The sequence below is a fragment of the Oratosquilla oratoria genome, chromosome 4 (assembly GCF_046742065.1).
Source record: "Oratosquilla oratoria isolate Oo_2021 chromosome 4, ASM4674206v1, whole genome shotgun sequence".
In the NCBI taxonomy this organism is placed as follows: domain Eukaryota; kingdom Metazoa; phylum Arthropoda; class Malacostraca; order Stomatopoda; family Squillidae; genus Oratosquilla; species Oratosquilla oratoria.
This window is the reverse complement of record NC_134780.1, coordinates 45,239,146-45,266,645: the sequence shown is the minus strand read 5'-3', so window position 1 is coordinate 45,266,645 and position 27,500 is coordinate 45,239,146. Positions and strand designations below refer to the sequence as shown.

At 38.9% G+C, this 27,500-nt stretch overlaps 1 protein-coding gene across 2 annotated transcripts in view; it reads left to right on the top strand.

Moving 5' to 3' along the window:
* LOC143024845 (putative peptidase C1-like protein F26E4.3) overlaps nucleotides 1–27,500 on the top strand; it is a 315,569-nt gene that overhangs the window by 203,612 nt on the left and 84,457 nt on the right. The window contains exon 1 of one of the 2 annotated variants that reach the window (XM_076184133.1): nucleotides 17,705–17,846. The exons of the other annotated variant lie outside the window; for it this stretch is intronic. The gene's annotated coding sequence lies outside the window, so the exon portion shown is untranslated. Of the gene's footprint in view, nucleotides 1–17,704; nucleotides 17,847–27,500 lie in introns of those variants that run through there. 2 annotated transcript variants of the gene reach the window in all.

The window sequence follows — 27,500 nt, the reverse complement described above, 5'->3', positions numbered from 1 at the left end:
ACGCACAAACCTCCAATGTACAGTAAACATATTTTACGACGCACTAGTAATAATCATGGATGAATTATAAGCGCACAAGAATAATTCATAGCCGAGGCTACACATGATCCAAACATGACTGAAGACTTACAAGACAAGACCTGAACACAAGGGAATTGAATTTGCTTTAATGACACAACCGAGACTCATCAACTTTTTTTGTGATTATGCCTTTGACGTTTACAATCACAGCAGACGTTGTCTCAGGGTTGTGAAGTGAATATAAATTGTTTACAAGCGAATCGAAAACGGCATAGTAATTTTGACGCAGCAAAAATCCAAAATGCTTTTCTTATCATCGACCTCGCCTCTCGCGACAAGGACGAAACATCACCTCGTCTGGTAGCTTAGTGAAGCTCAAAGATCATACTTACCCACATCAAAATTTAGTTCTATTTGGATTCAAAAATAATTGTGCTTCTAGAAACGTGTGACAGGAACGGAAATCAAATAGATGGATTTTTATTAATGAATAGATATTAATGATTGAGTTATTCTAATCCAGTTTCTTTACTTAAGATAATATAAATATTGTGAAAATAATAAGTCCATAAATCCTTGGCGACTCAAGGGTTAAGAAGCACTTGTCATAGACCAAATGTGACATCTTCGATCGCAGTTAAACGACTCCTGGTGTATGCTCTTCTTCAACTTTACCTATTATGCTTCCGATCCACCCTTGGCAATTCACTACTTTAGGGGGAGATTGAAAGTTGTTCGATTCCCGGATGTATGTTTGATAGTGTGAAACAGAAGATGCGGCACAGCCGTCCCCTTGCTCAAAAACGTGTTCATTTATTTATTTATTCACTTATTTATTCATTTATTTATTATTGTGTAAACTATCTACCTGATACATTCATTGAACTAATGATCTTGGAGAATTTGTAAAGCAAGACATATGCTTATATATTTTTTTTTTTTTTTTTTTTTTTTTTTTTTTTTGTCTATGCCATCGTCTTTATTATTTTCTGTCTTTTTATGTGCCAATCTGTTTTTAGAGATCTGTTGATCTAGTGAGTGTTCCTTTTGGGATCCATATTTGACTTGAATTATCAAGCTGCCTGCCGTCATGCGATTATATGTAGTTGAGAGATGGAGAACTCTTTATAGAGAACAAAAGGTTTAACATTACAACCTTATTGCAAATTGTTCTCCTGTGTTTGTATCTGATAAGTGACGAGCCTATGTACCTGTATGGAGGAGGTGAGCTTCCGTTTTCTGTTGATTCGCAGGTCTGTGACCTTGATCATATCCTTCCCAGAGAAGTCTTGAGTTGAATATTCAAAGCGAGATTCTTGATCAACTTGGCCTCTATTTGGAGAGACTACAAGTGTGTGGGGGGAGGGTGGGTAATTAATAAGGGGAGGGGGGGATTTTTGAAGATATCCAAGAGGGATAAAGGGTCGTTGCTTCGAATTTCATTGATCGGAAATCCGCAGCCCAAAAGTAGCTGGCAACGGTCCTCGGGTTCCTCTCTCTAGGAAGAAATTATTGACTGCTGTCTGCGTTGGATTTGTTTCAGAATCACTGGTTGGGCAACAAGGGTGTATGCGTGTGGTTGTTTGTGATTCACCATGGTCTTGGATCACGTGTTGGACTCGTGATCGACAGTTATTAACCTCCAGGATAAGAGCTCAGAGCTCGTATAACCGATCTATGGGTAATATTGTGACCTTACACGCACACATACCCCCAACTCCCCGCCTACGATTTAGAGTAACAACCCGCAGCGCATCGATACTGAATTTATTTCAGCCCTGGGCGCGCGCGCGCGTGTGTGTGTGTGTGTGTGTGTGTGTGTGTGTGTGTGTGTGTGTGTGCGTTCTCTCATCTTTCTTATGTGACTGAGGCGACATTTTAATATCTCGTTTTTCTCCGTTTCTCCTCAATTTGGTTCATTCCGTTTCATAGTGTTGCCTTTCTGAATGCTCTGGTTTATTATAAGCTTAGCCCACACATGCAATGATATATTCAACTCACACGCTGGAAACTAGGAATAATAGATATACTAGAAATACAGAGTGGTTTTACTCCAGTTTTGAGTCGCCGGGGTTGCACCACCACCACTATACCAAGAGATTATGAACGGATGTCTACTGCCCCAGATATGTGCGTGTTTGTGTACATATATGGGCACAGTGTTCACATCTAACCTTAACATGCATACGCAACACACACACACACACACACACACACACACACACACACACACACACACACACACACACACACACACACACACACACACACACACACACACACACAAGAATTTAAGAACAAACTAGATGCTGGGAGATACAAAGACGGGTTACTACGAGCATAGCTCCCTTCCCGTATAATACAACTAGGTATTTACACACGCACACACATGTGTATGCATTTCTGCGCCTATGTGCGCGTGCGTGTGTGTGGATCGTATTTTGGAACACACATTCACTTGGTTGATATTATTCCCGAGGAATTGCTCATTTTCTAGTAAAAATATACAGCAGGTCACTCATATTGTAATCACATTTGCCCACAAGAAGACAAAGACGAAGATGTCTCCTAGCTTCATTATCTAACCAAGGACTCGGCTTATAGAACCTGTCTATTATCAGTCATTATACTGAGAATATTTCAGGTTTCGACAACCATCACCCGTTAGATACAGTTGCGGACTTGTGTACCTGACACAGCCTAGCGTGCTCGAGTCACTTTAACTTCTTCACTGCCTTGGCTCCCCGCGAATCGTGGCAGGCGTAGCGACCTCGCGATATAGATGGAAACCTCCAATTTGGATTGGTTCTCAATCACCTGCAGACTGCCACATAATCTGTACAATGGGACACGGTTCTCAAGAAGATGATGTTTGAATATGTACATATTTTTAGGACATGTTTATTTATTTATTCATTTATTTTTTCCTCAACACATTTATACAAGACTTTTAGGAGGGCATATTGTCATGTCGGAGGAAATATACATGTGTGTGTATATATATATATATATATATATATATATATATATATATAAATATATATTTTTATATATATATCATTATACCAGCGTTAGTCGACAGTTCGGAAAAGAGGAATTTCGCCTTTATTTTATCTTATATATTTCATTTCATTTTATTTTATTTTATCTTTTCTATTTCGGGTTTTCCAACGTCGGCGGCCCTTACTCCTGTGTCGTTTTCTATTTTTTTTTTTTTTTTTCTCATCGAGAACTGACTAAATCTCTGTTTCTCCCCCATCACCTTATTTCTCCATATCTCTCTGCCTGTCCGTCTGCTTGTGTATCAGTCTGAATTTAGGCCTGATGCATCGACAGTTTGTTCGACAAGACTGATGCTGGGTTGTCACGTTTTCATAAGATCAGTGTTCCGGTTTTCCCAGATTATGAAATTTTATATTTACACCCGCTTCCGTCGTATCTTTTTGTGATTCACAGCCATATCGCACCAAAGCAGTCAAATAGAATATTCCTGCACATTTTAACTACAGATGTGAAAATCTCCTCAAAATTTAGTTTCGCGAACGAAAAGAACTTTTTAAAACATAAATTACTTCATGAATAACTCTGAGAATATTCGTAGTATTTAGGAGTACATTTGTGTCTTTAAAGTTATAAGATCTAAATATGATCTTTCATTTTTTTTCCATCCAACGAAAGAGATATATTTTTTTCTTGTTGTGTAATAATCAGGATGAGTAAGGAGTTGTTAGAATATAGTAATAAATTCTACATAGCCACCACCGAGAGAAGACGTGTCCACAATTAGCTCCGACATTGGTATTTATTTTCCAGTTATTTATGCATATATACACTTATACCCTGTTGCATAGTCTTGACAAATGGAGATTTATATGAAAGCCAGTTGAGAATTTGACAAGAGTAAGGAGGAAAAGGGAAGAAATAGATTAAAATATTGACTTAAGCTTACCAGAAATTAGTGCTACGATTAGCGACATGACGTCATATCGGCTACTCATCGTGACTGTTAACAGCAAGTAGCAACTTATCAAGTAACAACCTCAATTTTACAGGACTCAAGAATTTGTATATTCAAGACCTAAAATACCATTCAAGACCCAGAAGACAGAGGTAAATATATAATTAAACGTAAAATTCGTCAGATAAAGGTGAAAAGCATTAGTCGGTGATATCAACATTGTTTTGCTGCTACATAGTATCATCTTTAGCCAGCACAAGATTGTTAGAGTCATATTTAAGCACGAGGTAAACTCTAAACTTGCATATTACTGGTGATCCCGCAAAATATGGCAAGTAAACAGATCGACTCTGCCCCTGGTGGAGGTAGACGAAAAGTAGGTAAAACAACAACAGCTGAAGCTTCGACAGAGGGAAGGAGTGATTATGCAAGTGATTGCTGTGGGAGATGCAGTAAATCTTATGTGATATTTGTGTAACTTGGTATCATGCCAAATGCGAGAGGATACTTGATGAGGTTTATCGATTTATGGTGGAAGAAGAGGCAGGATCCCAGTTTACATGGCACTGTGTCTCCTGTAAGAAAGTGTGTGCAAAATTAAAATCACATATAGAGAAATTGGAAAAGATGCAAGCAGACTTAATCGAGAAATAAGAACGACTACAGGAAGAGGTTAGGGAGATACGTGAAGCAGTTAAAATGAATAAAGATGATTTTAACAATGTTGCTGGTAGAGTAGCAGTTCTGGAGGCTAAAGCAGTGGATACTAATGAACATATGAAACAAGACAGTGAGACTCTACAAGATTTGAGCTCACGAATGGTGGAAGCTGAAATCAGTATATTGGAAATGAGTGAATTAAGTACTAAAGAATTAAATGTGGTACAAGGGGCAAGTGGGGGGAATTTGTCGGCATCTCAGAGTAAACAGGAGGTAATGACTACAGTTTTGCAAGAACTAAATAATATGAAAATGAGAGAAAACAACATAGTAAGTAATTCAAACATGTTCACGGAAAGAATTAATCATGACAGACATATTGTCAAAAAAAATCTGAATACATGTAAGGTTCGTGAGGATAAGATAGATTTAGGTGATTAGGCTTGGAAAAAGAGTACCGGACGAGATCGCCCGATACTGACTGTACTGACTGACTCAGAAGCGAGAAATAATATATTTAGAGACATAAAGGATTTGGGCAAGGACGACAACCTGAAGATTTTTAGGGTATCCTATGATTTAATCATGAGAGAGAGAGAAATAGACAAAGAATTGTTGAAGAAGGGTTGTCAAGGTGGAAGATCAGAGACCACGGCCAGAGTAGAAATCAACCCAAGTAAGTCATATGCTGGGAATGTAAATAATGTAAATAGAAAGTTTAGTGTTATATCAACAAATGTGGATATATATATACTTTTGATAAGATTTTAGAATTAAGGTCATTACTTGATACCTTAAGTGACAAGCCTAGCATTATTGCCCTCTCTGAAGTTAAACCTAAGTACTTCAGATATCAAAGAGATCTTGAAGAATATAACATTGAAGGATACGAGATGAAAGAAATTAATGTCATGGGTAATGAAGGTAGAGGTCTCTTGATATACGTGAAAAGGGGCATCATGTATAGCAAAGTTGATCTAGTATCATGTTTCTGTGAATATTGTTGCCTGGAAATTACGCTTCAAGGGAAGAAACTTGCTTTAACTCTTGTATATCGGAGTCCAAACAGCCAGGAAGAAAATGATCAATTGCTGCTGGATTTACTGCAAGAGGTAACCGAGATGAAGTCTACATGCAAGATTTTGATGGGAGACTTTAATTTACCACAAATAAATTGGAAGAACTGCACTACCAACACAGGGATGAATGATTTTGGAACAATTTTTTTTTGGAGAAGGAACCCTTATTACCTTCGAATAGAACTGCCCAAGCTATCAAAACTAAGAATGATGATGAAACCAAACCTAAACCCACATCCACAACTATAAAGGAGTCTTCAACCTTTCACATACCTTGCCATCTATTCTAGGACTTGATCCTCGTTTTGAGCTATTTGTATTGAGAGGAACTACATCTAATATCCCTAATGGAAAGTCACCAGTGTAAATATGGATCTGGAGTCACAGGCGTATGCCTGTATAGGGTGGCAAAGAAAAATACGAATTAACAAATTTTAACACTATATTAATCACAAACAAGCGTGCTTACTCTTCGGAAGTTATACCAAGACTGTACTCACACCAAGCCAGTTGGCGCGTAAGCATACAGAAGTTTGCTTGGTTCTCCATACAGAGTGTACAAGGGTTGTAAATAAATAATACAATAAATAATAAAATAAACATCTAACAAAATATGTGATAATTATATAAAGGAGAAAACATACAATTCCCAATTGAACAATACGTAAATATAATGCACAATAATAATTGTACGATGGCACAACATACCATGCCATTATAAGCCTCTTCCAGGAAGTCTTGTATGTATTCTATGTATTGTTACGAAGAATTTGTTGACGACATGACGTCATAGTGATCGAAGTTATCAAACAGTATTTATTTATTTCTTTACCATTCACGACTTCGGCACGGTAAATTATAATACATATAATAGATATTTTCTTGGCAGAAATCAGTATCAAAAAACGTTGCTAAAAGCTGTGCAGAAACGAAGTTGCGTAGACTAATTTAGACGCCATCTTTGTTTAGATAGATTCGGAGGTCGGAGACGACGACGATGACAACGACGGCCTGCTGACGTCTAGAATTACAGGTACCGCATTATTAAATGCAGGCTAGGTTAGGTAGGTAGGCTAGGTTAGGTTAGAATAGATGAATTTAGGATATTTCAATTTCTTCGACCCCCGCCTCTACCAAAACAAAGATGGCGTCTCAAGTAGTCAAAGAAGCAGCTACATATATTTGTTTATAGCATTTGGCAACTGTTTCTATTATTCATTTTCGCCAAGAATAACGTATATTACGTTGATGTGTTATAATTTCCAAAACTATTATTTATTTTTCTATTACTATATCGCGAAGGTGTGCACTTTTAAAGATTTACAAGACGTTCCTGCGTATGATATAGTGAATCTATGGATTTAATTATCTATTTATTTGTCTATTCGTTTACTATAATTATTCTATTCATTTATCATTATTTTTCATTTATTCGTATATCTATACATTGTTTTATTTTTCAATTATATGTTTATTATGAGGGAGGGAGGGGAACGTAGAGAGAGAGAGAGAGAGAGAGAGAGAGAGAGAGAGAGAGAGAGAGAGGAAGGGGATGCTGAGGAGAGGGGGAGAAGGATGAGAGAGGACGAGGGAGGTAGGGAGTGGTGTGTTACAGGGATAGCATACAAAACGCCTTGTCTTGAACAGACTACAATCTTGTAAGCTCCAAAGGCGGATGTAGACTTGCAATGTCTGTTATTATTCTGGCTGTCCCAAAGCTATTTCATTCGTATTTAAAGGGTCGTTATTGTTTTCATACCATTTATCTATTTGCCTATTTTCTCTTTTTATCTTTCACCAGATGATTATGTTAAGTCTGCCCCCTCAAATACTTTTGATTTTATTCGTGAATTTGTTTCAGCTGTCGCTAGACTATTTTATTCAACCAAAGCGTTGATAGATTTTTTTTTGTATTAGCCAGAATAAAAACTTTAAATGTAATATTTCTGACACTAAAAATTGACCCGTGGTATGTCAAAAGTGTGTATTTCTTTCGTGGTTGATTTTTTTCATGTGCATCAATGTTAAGAACAATTGATTTGATTTTGTCTACGTCAATATTTTGATGGGCTGTTTAGAGTTAACATGAGTAATACTGTATATATATATATATATATATATATATATATATATATATATATATATATATATGTATATATATATATATATATATATATATATATATATATATATATATACCTTGATTCCTGAATTTGATAGTTATCAAGTGAATAAACAAATTATTTCAATTAATCAAATCACTTGCGCACACACACGACATCGTCGCACGATATGACTGATGACGTCATCATCGTCTTTACGATTCGAGAGGTGCCGGGGGGTGGGGGGGAGAGCCTCCCTTAAGGCGAAGAAAGGTCGCCGGTGTGTTGTGCTACAGATATAGGCGTCCTGTTTCCGGTGTGCTCTTTGTACAGTACAACCGTGGGCAAAAGCCATGAAACATTCTGTGGCTACAGACTGTGGTAGTAAAATACAGAACAATTTTTTTTTCTCCGACAGTGGGTTTTTAAGTTTAAGTTATCTATGTCTTACAGCATTTATTTTGATCGTGTACACACACACACACACACACACACACACACACACACACACACACACACACACACATATATATATATATATATATATATATATATATATATATGTGTGTGTGTGTGTTTGTGTGTGTAAAGGTGTGTGTTTATGTGTGTGTGTGTGTGTTCTTCACAGTTTTCATCCAACGGTGAAATGTACTTTCTTGTATAAAAAAGAATCGAAAAGTCAACAACAATCGTCACATTATATAGTTAAAAAACTGTTGGTTAGGTCAGAATATTTGACCACAACTTTACCATTACAAACCCTCCTCGATATTCTAGAATAACATTTCTTTAGTCTTGGCCAAATTGATCTCTGCATCCAAAGGAAACTAGGAATATTTGTAATACACTGCCACTCTTTTTACTGCTTAACTCGTTACAGTGGTTCAGTTATAAAAGGATTTTTTTTTCTACTATAAACATTTGCTTAGCTCAAGTCAGCTTTTACACTGTCTCCAACGAGGACAAAGAATAATTGTTTTCGAAATTGTAAACTTGACCATCTGGCTATTTTGTCACCGGAAGAATGAATGTTTATTTCAGAATTGACAGTTAATTGCTCCTGGCTAAGTTGGGTTGTCACAAGGAACAGATGGGAAGGAAGATTAATTTTTCAGATCTTTCTCTCTCTCTCTCTCTCTCTCTCTCTCTCTCTCTCTCTCTCTCTCATCCGTTTATTTTAATTTTTGCGGGAGAGTGTCTTTACTAGTCGTGATGGGTAGTTACAAAGGATTACAAAGGCTGAGCATGCCGACAGGAGACCTTTTGGTCCTTAACTAGGTCGGATGCGAAAAAAATTATAATAATGATAAATAAAAATAAATAAATAAATAAAAATCTAATAATATAAATAATAATAAATAAAATAAATAAATGCATAGTTATTTTGTAAGTTTGACTTTGCCGCTTCGAATATTCTTTTGTCTTTTCTTAGTGCTGATATTTGTGTTCCGCTAAGATTGTTATTACTACTACTAATAATAGTACCGCTACTACTACTGCAACTACTACTACTACTTTTTATTACTACTACTACTGCTACTACATTTAACTACTACTGTTGTTGATGTTTTCTTTGTTTTTTTCTTTAATGTGCCTCTCTGAGTACCTAAATATATATATTTATATATATATATTTGTATATATATATATATATATATACAGACGTATATATATGTATATATATATGTATGTGTATACACACACACACACACATATATGTATATATATATATATATATATATATATATATACACACATTTTTGGGGGATGGTTCTATGTGCGCGCGTGTATGTGTAAATGTGAAGCCGTGTGTGTATGTGTATATATTTCTGTATATGTGTACACGCTGTTTTGTTCATTTGTACCTACGTACGTTTGTGTGTGTGTCCTTACGTAAGAAACGATAGATACATTTCGATATAGAAAAAAAAATTGTGATTTACGTGAAAACCTTGCCACTTTATCTCTTCCTCTCCACAGCTGGCTAGCTTACAGTCTAATCACAAACTTATTTCCCATCAAAAAAGCATTAGTGTCGTCCTCAACCTGGCTGGGATGAACACCATCGTTTTACGACTCTCCACATCACCCTCCCTCCCTCGTCTTCCTCCTTTCTTCCTCTTCCCTCTTCCTCTCAGTACCCCAGTCGAGGGACTACAGAGCTTGGGGCAGAGTAGGACCTTTGGAGTAGATCCTCCACATCTTTATTGTACAATTATATATGAATATATATATATATATATATATATATATATATATATATATATATATATATATATATATATATATATATACATACATACATGTATGTATGAGTCAAATGGAGCAGTCGCTGTGTCTCGAACCCGGAACCTCATGATTACGAGCCCAGTCCGCCGACGTCGTGAGGTCCCGAGCTAGAAGAGGCTCTGCGACTGATGCATGTGATTATTTGAAAGGCATCACTGCAAGTTGTTGTGATTTATTTTATATATACATACACACATTATATATATATATATATATATATATATATATATATATATATATATATATATATATATATATATATATATAAACTTTTTATCCCACAGTCGGAGAAAAGAAGACACTAATGTCGAACGTTCTGTATATTTCGATCACTAACTGTGACCCTCTTCAGCAGAAAAGTGATCGAAATATACAGAACGTTCGACATTAGTGTCTTCTTTTCTCCGACTGTGGGATAAAAAGTTTATTTTATCAATGTGCTACGACATTACTTTATAGTGAATATATATATATATATATATATATATATATATATATATATATATGTATGTATATACATATACACACACATATATATATATATATATATATATATACATATATATATATATATATGTGTGTGTGTATGTATGTATGTATGTATGATATGTTTGGTCCGGTACTTCGGCGTTACACCAAAGGGAAAGGTTGTTAGGAATCACATTGGTCCACTATTATCTGCTGACGGTCAACTTGAATATTCAAATGAAGGAATGTGTAATATCTTAAACAATTATTTTAGCTAGGTATTCGTAAACGAAACACCTCAAAGTGAATTCCAAACTGAAACCTGTGAAAAGTCTGGAGTAAACTTACTCACTACGGTAAATATAACAAAAGAAAAAATTAAAAGGTGTATAGACAAACTCAAAGATAATAAAACACCAGGTCCTGACGGTTGGCATCCAAGAATCTTAAAGGAAATGAAAAATGAGATTGTTGTTCCATTAGAAATTATTTTCAAGAAATCCATCATATCCGGAGATGTCCCAAGAGAATGGAAGCTAGCTAACGTTACTCCCATATTCAAAAAAGGTGACAAAAAGAAACCAAATAACTATAGGCCTATAAGTTTGACTTCAATCGTAGGAAAAATAATGGAAACTATCATCAGAGATGCTATCGAACATCATTTAGAAAGTAACCGTTTGATAAATGATAGCCAGCATGGTTTCAGACGGAAACGTTCTTGCGTGACTAACTTACTCGAATTCTACAACACAGTTATCTCGAATTATGACAAAAGAAACAATATAGATTTAATATATCTAGACTTTGCAAAAGCTTTTGATACAGTCCCCCACGAAAGACTACTTACTAAATTAGCTTTGCATGGAATAAGTGGTAGCCTATTAGGTTGGACTAGTAATTGGTTGAATGGTCGAAAACAGAGAGTTGTTTTAAATGGAAAAACTTCTGGATGGAAAAGTGTTGCAAGTAGAGTTCCTCAGGGTTCCGTTCTTGGGCCACTTCTATTCATAGTATATATAAATGATATAGACCATGGACTAAAATCTACTGTTTCCAAATTTGCTGATGATACAAAACTGTGCGGAGTGGCAAATGATCACTCAAACCAATTAGACATTCAAGAAGATTTAGATAAATTACAGCAATGGTCTGAAAAGTGGCTAATGAAATTTAACACAAGTAAATGCAAGGTAATGCACATAGGTAAAAATAACAATAAGTACGATTATAAGTTATTTGGAAATTCGTTAACAAAAGTGGATAGTGAAAAAGATCTCGGCGTAATTATCAGTAACGACCTCAAATCATCCAAGCAGTGTATTTCAGCCTCTGAGAAAGCAAATAAGATTCTGGGACTGATTGCGCGATCTTTTGATTTCAAAAGTCCATCACTCATTAACAAGCTATATAAATCGTTAGTTCGTCCACATTTGGAATATGCTGTTTCCGTATGGTCACCGAATCTCATTAAAGACATTGACAGACTGGAAAAAGTACAACGGCGAGCCACAAAACTGATTCCAAATATCAAAAATAAATCATACGAAAATCGACTAAAACACATGAATCTGTTTTCCCTAAAAAAGCGTAGACTCAGAGGTGACTTGATACAGGTCTTTAAGATTTTAAAGGGAATTGACAACATCAAAAGTGACAAAATTTTCACATTGAATGAGAATCAGACAAGAAACAATGGTCTCAAACTGTCCGGAAATAGATTCAATTTAGAAGTAGGTAGAAACAACTTTGCCAACCGTGTAGTAAATGAATGGAATAAACTTCCTGCACAGGTAGTGCAATGTAGTTCAGTTCGAAGCTTTAAGAATAATTTAGATAAATACCCAAGTAAGATGCTGTAATGATTATAATTTATGTTATATTATTGGTTTTTGTTTTGTTATCATTTGTCTGTCTGATTTTCATTTATTATTAGTTATATGTCAATTTATTATTATTTACTATTTACCTGTTTGTTTATTATTTAACTATACCTATGCATTTATTTATGTATTTTATTTGTTATTTACATTATTATAGTTTTTATTTATTATTTTATTATTAATATGATTTTTTTTCGCATCCGACCTACTAAGTATTTCAGCGGCTTTGACCCATCGTTTTTCGCTCATATTTCCGAAATAACCATTCACATCAGTATGATATATTAGCACAGCCTAATTCACACCCGGCCATAATTTTTGACGTTAGAGTGCATTTACAAGTGCATTTAATTACGGCGTTTACTCTTGATATTAAGTGTGTCGTAGCCGACACCCGTGAAGTAAATCGAACAGGTGAAGTCGTGACGTCATCACAAACTACCTCGTGTATCCCAACTTCACTTGTTCGATTTACTTCACGGGTGTCGGCTACGACACACACAATATCAAGAGTAAACACCGTAATTAAATACACTTGTGAATACACTATAACGTCAAAAATTATGGCCGGGTGTGAATCAGGCTGTGCTAATATACCATGCTGATGTGAATGATTATTTCGGAAATATGAGCGAAAAACGATGGGTCAAAGCCGCTGAAATACTTAGTAGATATGGATCAAAAGGTCTTCTGTTGGCATGCTCCGCCTTTGTAATCCTTTGTAAGCGCAGTTCCGGTGTGCACTTTGTCTCCTAAACAATCGATTTTGGATGCACCAAGTCCCAAGACCCAGGTTCATCAATTTCATCAACTTTTGGAGATCTCGTCGAAATCGGTGTGACGTCACGCAGCCCTCAGGTTGCCAACTAGTGTGTGGTTCCCGTTTTCTGACAAACGAGCAGATTTTGGATATTTTTCTTTCTGACTGCAGAGTTCTCAATACGGTTTCAGTAGACGTTTCCCTCATCCAGTCATAAGCAAAAGTAGATAAATATATAAATAAACAAGAAAATTAATTAATAACTCACAAGAACATGATCAAAATCGACAAAAAAGAAATTTATAAATAAATAGATAATGAATTTAAGCGTAACTGTCAAACGAGCGAGCGACTCTTCACCAGCAACCTCGCAGACTCTCCCAACATGTCCACTTCCTGTGCTGGGAAAAGCAAACCTCTTTCTGAATAATGAACAAGGCACTTGATACTTGTCTACTTGGCACCAGTACTCCGCCTACATACCTACCTCGTGACGTGACTGCCCAAGAGTAACAACCATCATGGACACGATTAACGCCTTCTCTGGGGGATGAGAAGGGAGTTGTACCCCCTTCTCTCTCTCTCTCTCTCTCTCTCTCTCTCTCTCTCTCTCTCTCTCTCTCTCTCTCTCTCTCTTCCCCCTCTCTCTCTGTTTCTCTGTAGCAATGAAGACATTAATTATGATTTCTGAAAATATGTCCTGGTAGCAGGCATAGCCTCTACCGGGTACCCAAAAAAGGTGTTTCCGTCACTCGAAGTGCAATGAAGATGTACATATGGAGGAGCCAGGTGGTGGTCAAGATAAAAGAGAGTGTGCCACCTGGCGCCACGTGGTACAGCCAGGGACAACCTAAAAGGGTGCCACAGAGATGAATAGAGTAGACTGGAGACATCAGAGATAGAAGAAGAAATAGATCCATTCCCCCCCCCCTTTTTTTTTTTTTTTTTATGCACGTGGCGTAATCTCCGGACACTCACAAAAACCGGAACACACAAACTATTTCCGGGAGGGTATTTTCGGAGCCCAGTCTTAACAAGATCAACCCAGGGATAAAGTGGAAGGTTCTGTGGTGAAAGATTGAAAACAAGATTTTTTTTTTCGAAAAAGGGACCAAAAGAGGAGAATATCTGGAGTCAAATAAATAAATAAGAGGATTTTTAAGACAAGCGAATGGAGTACAAGAATATAAAGGGGCAATGATTTTTTTTTTTTTTTTTTTTTCTAGTACCATGCTGCTGTATGTCTTGAGATTGGTATGGGCCCTAAACAGAGTAGCATCTCAATGAGTTTTCGGTTGGATGGATTAACCATATTGATAGCAGCGCTGGGCGCGTTCCTCGGTACGTTCCTCTGTGTCCTGAGCAAAGTCATGCCAGGCAGGACACCGAGGAACGCGCCCAGCTCTGACTAATAGTGCAGCGGTCTGGCTCACAGTTGCTGACTTGGATATGCATCACTCGGGTTGCAGGGAACTTTAGCTGAGGTTAGGTAACGATTCTCTCCCATTTTCTCTCTTTCTCTTGCTGCAACAACAATATTTGAACCGATCTTGGGAAGAATGTAAGCGTACTTTCACATAGGATTGTTGTTGTTATTCTTATCTCAGTATATATATTACATATATATATATATACATATATATATATATATATATATATATATATATATATGCTAATAAGAACACGGGTACGTGTGTTCACTTATGCAAAGTAGACCACTTGGAAAAAGAAACTAACGAAGCAGAGCGCTTTCGTATATTACATCTTCAGTGCAACAAGTACATAGTGATAGGAATACATCATGTATATATTGTCTATGTATTCCTATCACTATGTACTTGTTGCACTGAAGATGTAATATACGAAAGCGCTCTGCTTCGGTAGTTTCTTTTTCCAAGTGGTCTACTTTGCATATATATATATATATATATATATATATATATATGTATGTATATATATATATATATATGTATATACGATATACGTGTGCGCGCATGTATCTGTGCGTGCGCGCGCGTGTGCGTGTGTGTAACATCTTGATCATTTCAATCCTGGATCCTTACTGGCTCCTCAAGCACAGCAGGGATTCCCGAGATCTAAATTGGAATCGACCTCAAGCAGAATCGAAACCCCCCCGCCCCTTGGGGAAATGTCCCCCATCCCCCGAATTTGGGTGCTATGGCCCACCTCACGCGAGAGTTGGAGTTGGGTGACCTGAGATAAGGTGAGGTCAAGTTGGGTGGGGTTCACGTTGGGTGAGGAGGGGGTGAGAGAGGCGTTCGAGGTGAGGATGGCAGGAAAAGGAGGAGATAAGGGCGTTGAAGTCTCCTGGGACGTGAGTCCTTCTTATAAGCTTAACAGACCTTTTTTTTTTTTTTTTTTTTTTTTTTTTATAAATTGGGAGTGAAATGTCACTCCCACGGGCTTTGTTTGAGCCCGTGCGGTGGTGTTCATGGAAGACACACACCGTCCAGAGATAAAGTGGGATGGTGTAGCTTGTCAGAGGAGCATAGGGGGTAGTGAAAAAGAGAGGCTACAGCTCATAGGTACTTTGGAGCCGCCTCTGCAGCCTCCAAGACCTTCAGGGGGCACCACCGGCGCCATATGAAGTGACCATAACACAAACCCTTTCTCCGCACACGTTGTTTTGTCTCCCTTGCTGAATAAAATCCCATAGCGGAGGTCAAAAGTACAAAGTCTCGTCAGGAAGGTAAAGGTTAGATTTAAATATCTTTAGTTTTCTGCAATTAAACGTCTGTGTAGGATTCTATATTCATTCAAGTGTAGTACATATGTATAACATAAAATAGGTACTTTGAAATTTCGTGCACATGTATATAAACACACACGCACACACACACACACACACACACACTCACAGTGGCGCAGTGGTTAGAGTTCTCGCCTGCGACTACGCCGGTCCGGGTTTGAATCTCGCCAAGGGCTGAAATAATTTCAGTATCGCTGCGCTCGGGTTGTTACTCCAACTCTCATGGGCGGGAATATGGTTGTGTGTGTGCTTGTAAGGTCACAGTATTACCCATAGATCGGTCATACGAGCTCTGAGCTCTCATCCGGGAGGTTAATAACTGTCGATCACGAGTCCAACACGTGATCCAAGACCATGGTGAATCACACAGTTTGCTGGTGTAGTGGATAGTGTCATGAACTCGTAACTCAGGATTGGACAGCATCACTAACACAGTAAGCTGTTAGTATTTCCCTTCACCAAGGAGGTTGTGTGTGTGTATGCGTGTGTGTGTGTGCAAAGTATGAAAAAAAATTGAGCACAGAAGTGGAGAGGTGAGAAATGATAAGACAAGTCCATTTGCTTCTTCATCCATGTCCTCCTTGTATTCAGTCTGCCCGTGAAATAAATTACAAGAAAAGCTGTTCCATCGTTCCCAGTATTTTTCCTAGCATTTATTTATTTATTTATATATTTATTTATTTATTTATTTATAACAATATTTGAGACCCGATTATCAATCTCGGATCGCGGCGACCGGATACGGTTAATTGAAATAAATCACTACAACAAATAATTTATTACATAATAGTTTAGAGTGAAAAACAAGGAGGCGAGGAGGAGATCGGGGGTAGAAAAGAAGTTGGAAGTTAGGGTTGATGAAAGAGTATTGGGATAGTCTGAACACATGGAAAGAATGAGGGAAGAAAGAGGTGGAAGGAGTGAATATGAGGGGGCGACCAAAGATATGAGATGGATGAATGGGGTAAAAGGAGTATTGGGAAAGAGGGGAATGTCTGTTGAGGAAGAAAGGGAGAAGACGGAGGATAGGGGTGAGTGGAGAATGGTTGTGTTTGGATGATGCTGTGATGCATGGGAGGGAGTGGGTGGGGGATGGGGTGTGAGAGAGTTTGTTTGAGTATCTTGACGCACCCCGAAGGGATTTCTCCCCGTCTTCTCTTTTTCTGCATGAGGGGACGGAGAGAGGGGGGGTCGTCGATTTAATGAAGCTGCCTTGATGTGGATGTGCTGTGTCTTGATACATTCCTTCTGACCCAGGGCAGTAGGTGAGATGCAGGTATGACCCGTCATCCAGGAGGAGCCAAGATATGAGGAAGGGGTGGGGGAGTGAATGGGATTGAAATATGTGGCGATGGAATAGGTGGAAGTCGATTTCATGCCTTTGTTTTTGGCTACCTCCCTTGTAAGGAGGAAAAAACCAATGGTATATGTATGTGTATATATATATATATATATATATATATATATATATATATGTATATATGTATATATATATATATATATATGTATATATATATATATATATATATATATATATATATATATATATATATATATACACACACACACACACACAAACATGTATAGTGATTCCTTGCAAGTAGCACAATACATACCAGAAGAGCCCTACTTCAAGTGACTGTTTTATCACAAAGATAAAAAAATACATATTCATATTATGAGGCATTTACGACATTGTGTCTGAAGACACCAAAGTCGCGTCGTCGCCTTTGTGATAAGACCAAGTTCAGTCATTTGTTCTCCAGCGACTCTGGGACTTAGTCCGCGTCTGCTGAGGAACTTCGAAGACTTCGAAGACTTCGAAGAGTCCAGACGTGTTCTTCTTCGAGGTCGAGGTTAGTCCTGTGGCTTCTGGCAAAGTCTTCGTGTCCTCTCTGTCTATTTCTCTCCCTCTCTCTCTCTCTCTCTCTCTCTATCTATCTATCTATCTATCTATCTCTTCTCTCTCTCTCTCTCTCTCTCTCTCTCTCTCTCTCTCTCTCTATCTATCTATCTATCTATCTATCTCTTCTCTCTCTCTCTCTCTCTCTCTCTCTCTCTCTCTCTCTCTCTCTCTCTGTCTGCATTTTGCTTTACTAGTCATTTTGTCAAAAGGAGTTTTTTAAAAGTTCCTTGTAGTTAAGAAAATGTGCTCTGGTAGTGTTCTTGTTAACAAAAGATTTGTTTTTATTTGTGACGAATTATTGGGACATTTTTTACCATGAAGTGTCGAAGAACTTGTGTTTTCAATTGTACAGATGAAAGAAGAGGCGATTTTGTAAAATAGTTCCTGTTCGTGTGTATTGTATTTCTTATTTGTCTAGATTGAGTAAGAATTATGCGTGTGTACGGTCGAGCGCGGTCACACACACATACACACACACACACACACACACACACACACACACACACACACACACACACACACACACACACACGTACAGGCACAAACAAATGTTTTGATCACCCACAGTTTTTTCACAATACAAAATTCAAGTTCTTTATCTGACAACCTTTATTTTCTATCCATTTAATGAAACTTACCTAACTGTAAAGTAGATACTTCATAGGAAAAATATATCATGTACTTGGAAAAGATAAATCATTGACATTGTAAGAACTGTAGAGTGGGTCAAATGTTTTCTTCGTGAATGAACATGTATGTAAAGATTACCTGGTGTATATGCAGATTGTTGGCAAATAGAAGACCGACGCTTCACATGCAAATGTAAATGGCGAAAAAATAATAATCGAAGATCTGATACGCCCTAAACCAAGGTATGCTGCAGTGGTGTTGTTCTCAGACCGAAAAGTATATATACAAAAATATACATACAAGTATACATATATGCGAATAAATCACAAAAATACGTGATTTACAAAATGTGTAATAAAACCACTTTGAAAATAAAAGGAAAGGTGACCGAACGTTTTCGTCTATTTAAGACATTTTCAGTGCTGAGAGAGTGAGGTCACAATGGACCTTTCTTAATTCCCCCCTAGTGCGCTTCTTTTGTATATACATTGTCACTGTTTCCTTACTCTGTACCTCTGAAAATGTCTTAAATAGACAAAAACGTTCGGTCACCTTTCATTTTATTTTCCAAGTGGTTTTATTACACACACACACACACACACACACACACAAACATATAAATATATATATATATATATATATATATATAGATAGATAGATAGATAGATAGATAGATACAATGCATGTCAATCAAATTGGTTCCCAGCCTAGTTGACAGATTATACTAGATAAGCTAGAATTGTCAGCATTAAAAGAAAGAGGAGAAGGAAGATCCAACAGAAATTGTCAGCGTGATTGACAAAGAAGACTTGACATTGGTGGGACGGGGAAAGTAACCGGAGGGTAATGAAAAAAAATAAAAAAGACGAAAGAGTAAGGAGGAACGTGGAGGATTCTGTGTAAATACTTTTATTCGTGGAACAACAAAGAAGAAATGTCACAGCCACGCACGTCCGTGCGCGCACACACAAACACACAAACACACACACACACACGCGCGCGCGCGCGCACATCGACGATAAACCGATTACCGATAGCGATCGCTGCTGATAAGGAGCGACTGACAAGACCGTGAGACACTTATAAACGAAGCGAAACTGTTAAGATAGGTGAAACGTTATCAGTCAAATGAAGCAGGAAATCTCGAGTTTTTGAGATTGTGTGACAGAGCTGTCCCAGTGTTTTACTACTGTTTGAAAATGAATAAGTAGATGAATGAATAACGTCCTAAACTTCACTGTTTTTCTTTTATTTATTTATTGGTTTGTTTATATATCTTTTTGTTTATGTATTTATCTATTTGTTTAAATGTATGATTATTTGTTCATTAAGGAATGAACCTGGTCGAGCCTAAACCTAGTGATGGGAGGAGGAAGAGAAAGGAGGGAGACTAAGGTGAGAGAGGGAATGGGAGGAAGAAGGAGGTGAGAGGAAGAAGAGGAAGATGGAGGAGGTGGGAGAGGGAAGAAATGAGGAAATTGAGGGATGGGAGAGGGAGGGAGGAGGAAGAGGTAAGAGGGAGTGGTGAAGGAGGAAGGACAGAGAAGGAGGAGGAATGAGAGAGGAGGAGGAAAATAAAAGAAAAACGGATTGTAGGGGAGAGGAAGGTTGGATAGGAGGGGAAGAATGGAGATTCGAAAATGGGGGGAGGGGCAAGAAGAGGAAGAGAATTGTTAGGTTGGGGGGAGGAGAGGCAAACTGAATAGCGGAGAGAGGATGATGAGTTGGGGGGAGTTAGGAGTGTTAAGATGTTGAGCATGTCTGCAAGCAAGAAGCTGGGTGGAATGCTTCCCCCTATCAGAAATACCAAAGGTGCATTGATAAGCTTGTCTGTGGACGTTAAATAAGATAGTACCTAACTCATACCATTCACTCGAGGCACTTTTTTGCGGATGATTACGTGCTGATGCCATTCAGGTGTACTGAAGCCCCCCACCCCCTCCCCACCTTCCCCTCCACCCCATGGGCAACACAACAATCGTTATCATGTTTGTCGTCAGGTGATTTTATTCCACTCATTATTTACATGTTACTCAGCTGATTGCTGACCCACCCCTTTAGCTCATTAAAATCACTTGGCGACAGTCAGAAGGAACACAGGAATTAAACATGAATACCAAAGAAGTAGACTTTATTTATCTTATACAAGCCGCGGGCTTCGCCGTCCCCGGCTTCGCCCTCCCCGGCTTCGCCCTCCCCGGCTTCGCCGGGGGCTTGGCTGCGCAAACAGCGGCCTACGGACGCAGCTTTCCGCGCTCTAATCCCTCGTTTTCCCCTTCGGCCTCGGGGCGGAACCCCAACACGGGATCCCCAGCACGAAGAAGAACGCGAAGAAGAACGCAAAGAAGAACACGAAGAAGAACGCGAAGAAGAACGCGAAGAAGAATGCGAAGAAGAACGCGAAGAAAAACGAGAAGAAGAACGCGAGGAAGAAGAAGAAGAAGAACGCGAAGAAAAAGAAGAAGAACGCGAAGAAGAAGAAGAAGAACGCGAAGAAGAAGAAGAAGAACGCGAAGAAGAAGAAGAAGAACGCGAAGAAGAAGAAGAACGCGAAGAAGAAGAAGAAGAAGAGGAACGCGAAGAAGAAGAAGAAGAAGAAGAAGAAGAAGAAGAAGAGGAGGAAGAAGAAGAATACCACCTGACCCCGACTTACCCAAGCGCTTTTTCAAGAATATTTTTAGGACAAAGTGTCACCGTAATACCACCCGTCCCCGACTTCCACAGCGTTTTTTAGAAGAATATTTTTATTTAGACTTAGAAATGGGTCTTTCCTTAGCCGAATAAAATCGTATGGAAACATTTGATAAATATTAGAATATTGACGTCTCGATTAACCTGGTTTAATCGAGATAAAGATTAACCTTTCGGTGTTCTCCTCATAATTGAATAAAGTTGTCTGGTATCAGGCAAAATAGAAAGATGGAGTCTATTCTCAAATTATTTGTTCGATTGTGTAGTTATCTGTAACCCTCGCTGTCTCACTAACCCAGAGCAATTGGCGAGATGCAGGAATGACCTGTCATCCAGGAAGAACCACTTTCTTTCCCATTCTCTCTTCCTCTCCCTCATTCTCTCTTTTTCCTCTCTCACCCTCTCACCTACCCTCTCTCTCTCTCTCTCTCTCACTCTCTCACTTTCCCTTCTTCCCCTGCATGGAATATTGAATGCATACCTCAGACCTCTCTTACATCTCATCTTCTCAGCTCGTTAATATTCCTAAGGAAAGAAACGGAGGTCATCTCAGACGAAATACTAAAAACTCTCATCCTCTCTAACCCCATTTTTCATTCACTCTCTTTCCCTCCCTCTCTTTCTTAGAGGAAGGGAGGAGAAGGTAGTCCGTTTCCCGCATCTTGACGTCACAGGAGTGGGACGAAGAATGTACCAGTGTAATTATTCTCAACGGCCTTGAGAAAACCCCGATAAGACGTCCAGTAGAAGACCCCGGTACAGCGAACTCGTCGGGGTCCTCACCATTCTGAAATTATATTTGCCGTTATTACGGGGCTTGTGGTGATGGAGGAAGGAATGGGTGAGATTGTGTTGGTGATAAGAGATAAGCTACTGAACATTTTTGTTTGTTTTTTTCTCTCTAAAGCGATTTTTTCCATGACCTTTTGTGCCGAGATATTGCTTAGCCTAAGTAATGTTAGATTCTAAGATTGCACACTGACAACTTCTAGGTTAATTATCTTGTGGGCGTAATTGGATGTCATTATGTTGTGAATGATGTTGCTGGTGGGTTGGTATTTGGCTCTGAAGGAATTCATTTGAAAGTCACTGAGGTATTTATAAGGTATAATCCGTTGTGGCCCCAATGTTTTTACTTATTTGTCTATTTATTTATTTATCTATTTACTTATTTAATATTTGTCTTCCATGTATATGCGTGTGTCTATGTTTGCGTGTGTGTGATTCACCATGGTCTTGGATCACGTGTTAGACTCGTGATCAACAGCCATTTCCCTCCCGGAATAGAGCTCAAAGCTCATAATTTATATGACCGATCTATGGGTAATGCTGTGACCTTGCACGCGCACACACACCTAACTCCCCCGCCCACGAGAGTTAGAGTAACGACCCGCAGCATAGCGATACTAAAATTATTTCTGCCCTGGGCGGGATTCGAACCCGGACCTCCTTAGTGGCAGGCAAGAACTCTACCACTGCGCCACGCGCGCGCGCACGCGCGTGTGTGTGTGTGTGTTGAGAACAGTACCATATTTTTAGTGATATCATGCAAGTAGAACTATATTCACGACAACGTCACATTGCTCCTTACTCATGTCAAGACTTCAGGTACAGTCGGCAAAATTTCCACGGGGACCACCGAATCATGAGATGTGACACACACACACACACACACACACACACACACACACACACACACATATATATATATATATATATATACAGTATGTATATATATATATATATATATATATATATATATATATATATATATATAAACGTATTTGCAAAGATTTGTGTAAAACAAAAACATCTGTTTATTACGCATTTAAACGCTAACACACCTACACACCCACTGGTGCCACATCACCCATATTGACCCACGCTGTTGCCACATCCCCCATACTGGACAACCAGATGGGCTAAGGGACACCCTCACACACACACACACACACACACACACACACACACACACACCTCTGGGATTCCTGCTGATTTTACTCATCTGAACAAAATCGTCTAACAACATCCAGATTCAACACAAGTAGAATATAGTGTTGATTGATATGTATTCAGTCCGTGTGGTGACAAATGCAGGGAAGTCTTTGCAGATGAATGAAATCGTCAGGAGAAAGAATAAGAACAAGAGTCAAATGTAGAAACTATAAATTAGTTGGGTCACATGAAGAATTGTCACCCCAGAACGCCCACGTGAAGAATCGTCACCCCCCATGAGATCCCACCTGAAGAATTGTCACCCCAGAACGCCCACATGAAGAATCGTCACCCCATGAGATCCCACCTGAAGAATTGTCACCCCAGAACGCCAAACATCAAAGTGGAATAAAGATTAGGTTAGTTTAGGTTGAATGACGGTTTTGCTTATTGTCATCAAATTTACAACCAAAGAATCGTAAACCCAGAATGACATGAAGAATTGTCACTCTGTCGAAGTCTGGGGGTGACGATTCTTCTTGTGATCCAATTAGTTAATTGTTTATTATAAACACAACTTTGGACAAAAGCCTTCAAACGCTCACATTGAAATTGTGATAATACAGTGACAAGCTGAATGACATATGTGATTAGACCGGTAATCAAAGAAGAAAGGCGATATTGCCACATGTATGATTCATTCGAATGTAGAGACGGCAACGCTGCCGTAATGAGTTGCTGGCTGGAGATTATTATGTTCGTCGTATATAAAAAAAAAAATGACAGGTAGACAAACAGACGGGTAGAAAATACCTCAACAGAATGAATAGGCGAGTTTGTTGCCTCTGTTACCGAACAGAAGTCAACTTAGAATGAATGAAAGGAAATGAAAATGTAAGGAATTTGCTGATGAGCATGCTGGACGTTTGAAAAAAAAATGTAAATAGGGCTGTTACTGGCCGAAGCTGTCACCCTTTGCCCTGTTTACTCGGAAAGCCAAGACAGGGAGCCGTTGACAATTGATCCCGGGGTCCAGTGACGTAGCGAGATTGGCGACAAACGTCACCATTGCCCTTATATCAGTGGTTCTTAACCTTTTTAGTGCCCGTTCCTCTTGATTATCTAAAAACAAAACAAAAATATTGTACCCTCGTCCTATATAAATACAATGAAATACAGTGCAAACATATGAAAAGAATTATGTAATACAAACCTTGCTGAGAAAGTATTAGATATATTCAATTTCTGAAAAGGTACTTTTTATTTAAAATGAAAAATGTCAGTGGGATACAGTGAATGCACATTATGCTTTCTCATGGTAAATATACAGCACCATTGCACTGGCTATCATGTCTCGTACCCCAGGGTTAAGGTTTCGTACCCCAACTTAAGAACCTCGATCTTATATGCTCGACATCCGAAGCCAGCAGAGATCACAGAACGAAACTAACCCTACTCTCGACATAATAACTGAACATATACATACATTAGAGCTACTCTCCCTTTACCATTCTATAAAATCCTTTGCAACTAACTAGATCAAAATCTAGAGATATGACACATCAAAAGCGTCCATTAGCCACGTCGGACACACACTTAGCACATAGCCGCACACACCATTCTTCATCTGTCGTGATGCTCTTCTCAAGCGAGATGCTGTGCCAATACACTCGAATAGCTCTGAGTCATTGAGACAAAGGATGCCTTAACTTGTCTAGTTAGCAGTTCTAGGAGATGTAGACAACACTAGAATTAAATAAACACCGATAGGACTTGGCACAAAGATCAAATAACCCGTTTATTTTAACTTGACAGGAGATGCATTGAGAAACGATGCTGTTAATCTTTCCTACGTAAGTTATATTAGTTGGCTCCATTGTTAACTGTCAGATGAATTTATTCAGCCAAGGGAAGGAAAGGCTATAACCGTTTCGGAATCCGCAGATGTGCCACAAAAGTAAATATAATCGCCCGGCGACAGCCAGAATAGAAAAAATGTCACCCAGTACGTAAGGGGTCGATTAAGAATGTATAAATTCAGGAGCATTAGTAATTCAGTAAATCCTGAGAATTACAGACCTGCTAAATGGCAACACTATCAGTCGACATGACTATTCTGATGTAATCACAACTGTTGCCATCGCGTAGCAAAGTGAGGATAAATATATAAATGCCTCCCTAGCGTAGGCTCAGTTACCGGATGACTTCAGTGATCTCAAAGACAAAATAATAATAATAATAATAATAATAATAAAATAAAAAAGAATGAATAGTTAAAAAAAATGAGGGGAAAGAAGTGTACAGTAGTCTACTGAACAAGAGGGTCTGTCTGCATCGTCGACTTCAGCAGGATTCAGTAACTAATGGTAATGAACTTCGTCTTAGATTCCTGAGGTGTATTGTTGGAGTGAGAATGCTAGGTCCTCCTTCTCCTCTTCCTCCTGCTCCTCCTCCTCCTCCTCCTTCTCCTTTTATTCATAAGGTGTATATTAGTTTGGTTATGGATGCTTGTACGTACACGTGTCGACATGCACGACTATAAGCTTTCCCAGTGCGTATGGGCCTGGTAGTAAGAAGAATGTAGAGGAAAGAGAGGCTTTTGGGGGTAGATTTAGATGAGTGCATAGAGGGTTTAGGGAGAAATATCAATTTAGTGGTATTGGGAGACCTTAATGCTAGGGTAAGAAAGGAACCAATAAACGGAGTGGTTGGGAAGTGTGAAATTACAGGAAAAAATCGTGGTGGAGATGTGTCTAGAAAGAGAGTTGATAGTAAATACAGTGTTTAGGAAGAAATTCAAGCATAAGTGCACATGGGAGAGGGTGGTGGATGGAAGGGTGGTAGATAGGGCATTAATGGGAAAAGGGGACAAGTGTAAGTGTAGTAGTTTCAGAGGGATCAATTTGTTAAGTGTAGTTGGGAAGGCTTATGGGAGGGTTTTGATTGAGAGGATTAGGAGAGGAACAGAGAGAGTAATTGGTGAGGAACAGTGCGGCTTTAGGACAGGTAGGGGTTCTGTGGATCATATTTTTGTAGTAAGACAGATATGTGAGAAAGCTTTAGGAAAAGGCCTATGGCAGGGTAGACAGGAAGGCACTGTGAGAGGTATTTCAGATAATGGGATAGGAGGAAAGCTTTAAGAGAAGTCAAGAGTTTTTATGAGAGTAGTAGAGCTTGTGTTAAAATCAGAAATGGAGAGAGTGAGTGGTTTGAGGTAAAGGTGGAACTTTGCTAGAAATGCGTTATGTTGTCTTGGCTGTTCAATTCATACATGGATGGGGTGGTGCGAGAGGTAAATGCAAAGATAATGGGTCGGGCATTGGAGTTGGTTAAAGGAACTGGAGAAAAGTGGGAGATAAGCCAGTTGTTTGCTGACGACACTGCGCTTGTAGCAGGACCAGAGGAGTGATTGAGAAAATTAGTGACAGAGTTTGGGAAGGTGTGAGAAAGAAGGAAATTTAAAGTAGATGTGGGTAAAAGTAAGGTGATGAAATGTACAAGGGGAGAAAGTGGTAGGAGACTGGAAGTGAGTATTAAGGGAGAGAGACTGGAGGAAGTGGATAGTTTTAGATGTTTGGGTGCGATTGTGGCGGGAAAGGTAGGAGTGGAGGTGGAGGTAGAATGTACATTGAGAGAAGCAAGTAAATACCTTCTAAGGATTAAAAAGTGTAATGATAAATAGACATTTGGGAATAGATGATAAAAGGAGATTGTATGAAGAAGTGATTGTGCCGACAACACTGTATGGGGCAGAAACATGGAACATAAGAGAGGAAGAGAGGAGGAGTTTGAATGTGCTTGAGATGAGGTGCCTGAGAAGTATGATAGGGGTTACTAGGCTGGATAGAGTGAGAAACGAGGAGGTGAGGAGGAGAACGGGGGTGGAAAGGGAGTTGGGAGATAGGGTTGATGAAAGAGTACAGAGATGGTTTTGACACATGGAAAGAATGAGTGAAGAAAAATAGTAATAGAGGTGTGGAAGGTAGAACTAGGAGTAAACATGAGGGGACGACCAAGGATGAGATGGATGGATGGGGTAAAAGGGGCATTGGGAAAGAGGGGAGGGTCTGTTAGAAGGACGGGAGAGGACAGAAGATTGGGATGAATGGAGAATTGTTGTGTTTGGATGATGCTGTGATGCATGAAAGGGAGTGGGTGGGGGATGGGGGTCAGCAAGTATGTGTGAAAAAATAAATTGACGCAGCTCGAAGGAATTTCTCCCCGTCTTCTCTTTTTCTGCATGAGAGGACGAAGAGGGGGGGTCGCCGATTTAATGAAGCGGCCTTGCTGTGGATGTGCTGTGTCTTGCAACACTGTTTCTGACCCAGGGCAGTGGGCGAGATGCAGG